We start from the raw sequence: 5,808 nt of genomic DNA, 5'->3' as shown, positions 1-5,808 counted from the left end.
TATGCAAATTGGTATTTTCCATAAGACAAAAGAAAGCATAAAGGAAAGCAATGGGCTGTATAAAATATTCACAAAATGTCTATCCGAAGATGGATATCAGATATATAGAGAGACCCTAACAAGATCAGTAAGACAGAAAGAAACTCACTTAAAAAAATCAGTGCGCTTTTCTACGTTTTTTTCCAAAATAAAGGATTGGCAAAGCACATAAGCAGACCATTCATCAAAGAAGTAAAGATGACTGATTAATAAGAAAAAGATGGTAACATCACTAATAATCAGTAAGGCCAGGCACAGTTCATGCCTGACTTTGGGATCCCTTGAACCCAGGAGTTCGAGACCAGCCTAGGCAAAATGGCGAAACCCCATCTCTACAAAAAATACAAAAATTAGCTGGGCGTGATGGCACGTGCTTGTAGTCCCAGCCGCTTGGGGGGCTGAGGTGAGAGGATCACTTGAGCCCAGGAGTTCAAGGCTGCAGTGAGCCGTGTTTGCGCCCACTGCCCTCTAGCCTGGGTGACAAAGTGAGACCCTATTAAAAAAAAAACAGTAAAATGTAAATCCTTGCATTCCTGAGGTTGATATGCATGGCTTCTTTTTTAAAAATGTTCAGTCTTACTAGAGGTTTCTCAATAATTTTTTCGAAGCAACAGCTCCCGGCTTCATTCATATTCCATTTTTGTTTTCAATTTCATTGATGTCTGCTTTTTGTCTTCCTTTGTTCTGCTAGTTGTGGGTTCATTTTACTTATCGTTTTCTGTTACTGTGGATGCTCAGATTATTGATCTGAAACCTTCTTTCATAATAAAAGCACTCAATGCAATAAATTTCCCTCTAAGCACTGCATTATCTGTGCCCACATATTTTAATATGCTATAATTTCACTTTTCTTCCCTTTAAAATATGTTCTCATTTCTCTTGAGAATTCCTGTTTGGTGATTTATTTATGACTATGTTGTTTAACTTCCAGGCAATTTCAGATTCTCCTGTTATCCTATTACTGAATTTTAGTTCAATTCCATTATGGTCAGAAACATACTTTGTATGATTTCAGTTATTTTACATTCGTTAAAGTTTATTTTATAAACCAGGATATGGTCTTAGAGATATGTTCCACGTGGCCTTGGAAGAATATATGTATTACGCTGTTGTTGGGTGGAGTGCTATAAATGTCAGTTACAGCCACTTGATTAATGATACTCAGTTCTTCCATCTTGGCTAGTTTTCTATTAGTTCTATTACTGTTAGGAGTATTGAAGTCTTCAACTGTAATGGTGAATTTGTCTAGTTCTCCTTTCAGTTGTCAGATTTCCTTCACATATTTTGCCTCAGCACAATCTTCTTTGTCATGTTAGCCTTTTTCCAGTAATTCACCTGTCCACCATAGCCATCTGCTTCCTGTCATAACCCTGCTTTCCCTGGGCGTATGGAGAATCCTATGTTCTATTGTTCTATACTGTCTCACTTTTTAGGGATTATGCTTGCCTCACTTACAGTAAGTCCAGCAAGTTTTAGAGAGTGTCGCTATGCTTGTGCACTGTGGACACAGAAGCTCATACACGGTGAAGTTCTGCTGCCAGGTGCGAACACCTTTAAACATGCTGCGTCTTCTTGGTGAATTGACCCTTTTATATAAAAACCCTCTTTATCTCTGGTAATTTCCTTTGCTCTGAAATCAACTTTGCTATTGCTTTCTTTTTTGGTTAGCGTTTTTATGGTCCTTTTTCATTATTTTTATTTTTTTTGAGACAGAGTCTCCCAGGCTGGAGTGCAATGGCGTGATCTCAGCTCACTGCAACCTCCACCTCCCAGGTTCAACCAATTCTCATGCCTCAGCCTCCTGAGTAGCTGGGATTACAGGCATGTGCCACCACACCAGGCTAATTTTTGTATTTGTTTTTGTTGTTGTAGAGACAGGGTTTCACTGTATTGACCAGGCTGGTCTTGAACACCTGGCCTCAAGTGATCGACCCTCCTCAGCCTCCCAAAGTGCTGGGATTATAGGCGTGAGCCACCACGCCCGGCCTGGTCCATCTTTTTCTGTCCTTTACTATTAACCTACTCATATGGTTGCATTTAAAATGAATTTGTTGTAGACATCATATAGCTGAATCATGTTACTGTCTTTTAATTGGTGTGTTTACACTATTTACATTTAATGTAGTTACTAATGTGTGTGGTTTCTTTTTGTTCTCTGTTTTTTGTTCTTTGGTTCCCCCTTCTGTTTTCTTTTGGGTTATTTGAACTTTTTGTTGTGGTGGTGGTGGTGGTGGTGGTGGTTGTTGAGATGGAGTCTCGCCCTGTCGCCCAGGCCGGAGTGCAGTGGTGCGATCTTGGCTCACTGCAACTACCGCCTTCTGGGTTCTGGGTTCAAGTGATTCTCCTGCCTCAGCCTCCTGAGTAGCTGAGACTACAGGCACCCGCCACCATACCCGGCTAGTTTTGTATTTTTAGTAGAGACAGGGTTTCACCACGTTGGCCAGGCTGGTCTTGAACTTCTCACCTCAGATGATCCACCTGCCTGGGCCTCCCAAAGTCTTGGGATTAACAGGCGTGAGCCGCTGCACCCGGCCTATTTGAACGTGTTTAGTATTCCATTTTATCTATTATGATTTTGACTATATCTTTGTATAAAGTTTTCAAAGGAAAACAGCCTATTTAGAACCGTTTTTGTCACTTAAATATGCTTGGAATACAGAAACCTTCCCACCATGTGGGTCCCTTTACTCGCCCCTCTTTCTGTTACAGTTGTCTTATATATTGCATCTACATAGGTTGGAAACCCTATCAGATGATGTTATATTTTTTGCTTTCAACAATCAAACATGTTATAAAAACTCGAGGAGACTAGTCTATTCTAGTTTACCCAGATAGTTGCCATTTTGGTTGCTTTTCTTCATTCCTGATGTTGCAGGTTTCCTTTTGGTGCTGTTTTTCTCTGAAGGACCAGCTGCCTGTGCAGTTCCTTTGAGCAGGTCAGCTGCTGCCATTCCTCTCTGTTTTCATGCATCTGACAATGTCTTTATTTCACTTTCATTCCTGAGGGATACCTCATTGGCTAGGAATTCTGAATTGACAGTTATTTTCTTTCAGCACTTTAAAAAATGGGCCACTTCCTTCTGACCTCCTCGGTTTCTGATGAAAATTCCAATGTCACTCAAATTGTTGTTTCCCTACAGGTAATGTGTCATTTTTCTCTGGCTGTTTTCAAGATGTCTTTTAGTTTTCAGCAGTTTATGATGTGTCTGGGCATTGACTTCTTTGAATTTATCCCGTTTAGGATTTACTTAGCTTCTTGAATCTGTAAGATTTCACCCATCTTGGGAATTTTTCAGCCATTAATTATACAGATGGTTGTAAAGCACTGCATTTTTTTTTTTTTTTTTTTTTTTTTTTTGAGACGGAGTCTCGCTCTGTCACCCAGGCTGGAGTGCAATGGCACAATCTTGGCTTACTGCAATCTCCACCTCCCGGGTTCAAACGATTCTCCTGTCTCAGCCTCCCACATAGCTGGGATTACAGGTGCCCACCACCATGCCCAGCTAATTTTTGTATTTTTAGTAGAGACGGGGTTTTGCCATGTTGGCCAGGCTCGTCTTGAACTCCTGACCTCATGATCCGCCCGCCTCGGCCTCCCAAAGTGCTGAGATTACAGGCATGAGCCACCACTGCACTCTCTTTTATCCATCTGTGACATGACTGTGAGACCTGTCAGTATCATCCCACAGGTCCCTGAAAGTCTGTTCATTTTTCAGTGACTTTTTTCTATTCATATTGGATGATTTTATCAATCTGTCTTTCTCTTGTCATCTCCATTCCATTGAGTCTATCCAGTGAATTTTAAAAATGTTATAGTATTTTTCAGTTCTAATATTTTCCTTTGGTTCTGCTTTATATCATCTATTTCTTTACTGATAATTTCTATTTTAATGTTTCAGGAGTGATTGCGTCTCTGAGCTTTTTATTATTAACTACTTTAAAGTCTATAATGGCTTCTGTTGTCTTTTCCCATTAGAATTATTTTCATGGTTCTTTATATGCTGAATAATTCGGGATTGTATTCTAGACATTTGAATGTTACATGAGGAGACGCGGCTTTTAAGTCCTATAGAAAATGTTGATACTATTGTTTTATTATAGCAGGAAATTGATCTGGTGAGGCTCAGGCCGAAAACTCCAACCTTCTGTGAGTTTTGGTCCCAATGTCACTTCACTTTTCAAAGCTTTTGCAGAGCTATTTGGACTCATCCCATATGGGCCCCATCTTGTGGTCTGAGGCCTGACAGGGCTCACCTGCAAGCTCGGTTCTCTGCTGTCTTTGATATGGACTTAGGATCAGCTCTACCCATAAGCACTGTGAACATGTGAGTAGGTGGGGAAGGGCTCAGGTGTTCATTAAAAACTTTGTGGAGTCACTTTCTTAAGCTCTTCTCTCTCTGCTCTCTCCCTAGCACTTTCTAGTTCCCTGGGGCTCCCCTTTTTTGGTCCTGTGGCCCAAAATTGCCCACTTCTGCAATTAAGCCATATCCTTCAGAGAGAAAAAAAAGCGCATCAGCTCAGCCCTGCGCTCTTGGTGATGCAGCTGTACTCGGTGGAGATGTGCGAGGCTGTCCCTCAGGCTTCCGACTCCTGCAGGCTCCCACTGGCAGCCAGGGGGTGACCTGGGAGCTTCAGCACGAAAAAATGGGGAAAAGGAGAGGTAAGGGGGGCATTTCCCCCACTCTCTGAGCTTCAGCTCTTCCTTCCCCTCCTGTCCCTCGAGCCAGGCTGCTTCTGGATCTCCGCACCACGGTGCTCACGTCTGTGTTTTGGCCTGTGTTAAGGCTGGATGATACATGAAGAAGAAGAAAAAAGGAAGACTCACCACCACTTTAGTGGTCCTTAGAAGTCTAGTGTACCCAATCTGTGCGTTGCTATTTACTTTTCAGAGTCCTCAAATAGCTGTGTGACACAGTCTGTCCATATTTTATAGATGTGTTCAGTAAGAACAAAGTGGGGGAAATGGGTGCTTCCTCCATCTTCCTGGAACTAGAATCTTCCCTAAGATATTAAGGGAAAAAAAAATGGAGAATGTCTATTGTATTATCCAATATTTGTGCAAAAACAAATGTGTACATGTATCTCCATAGATAAATGCTTAGAAAAAAGGTCTGCAAGTTTACACACAAAACTTAAAAATGGTTTTATTCTAAGAAGAGGAGTAGAATTTCGATGAGCAGGGAACTTTCACTTTTAACTCTACACTTTTTTTTTTTTTTTTTTTTTTGAGACGGAGTTTTGCTCTGTCGCCCAGGCTGGAGTGCAATGGCATGATCTCAGCTCACTGCAACCTCTGCCTTCCAGGTTCAAGCGATTCTCCTGCCTCAGCCTCCCGAGTAGCTGGGATTACAGGCACGTGCCATCACACCCGGCTAATTTTTGTACTTTTAGTAAAGACGGCGTTTAACCACGTTGGCCAGGCTGGTCACAAACTCCTGACCTCAAGTGATCTGCCTGCCTCGGCCTCCCAAAGTGCTGGGATTACAGGCGTGAGTCACCACACCCGGCCAACTCTATACTTCTTTTTGAGTTATTTTAACCATGCACTATTACTTTTGTAACTTTCAAAACCATAAGAAGATGTGATGAAAAAGACTGGGAAAAATTATAGCTCAACTCAAAGTGTACATACACTATCTTTTCCCGGACATAACTAATGTGTCTTGTTAAACATTTATCTACTGAAAAATCCATTTAGGAGTCAATATGATCATACATTTTCTTCAAGTCATTTATGTACTAAGCAGAATTACTTCTCACAAAAGAGTC

This window comes from Pan troglodytes, chromosome 1 (assembly GCF_028858775.2).
Source record: "Pan troglodytes isolate AG18354 chromosome 1, NHGRI_mPanTro3-v2.0_pri, whole genome shotgun sequence".
NCBI classification, from domain to species: Eukaryota; Metazoa; Chordata; class Mammalia; order Primates; family Hominidae; genus Pan; species Pan troglodytes.
This window is presented reverse-complemented; position numbering follows the sequence as displayed.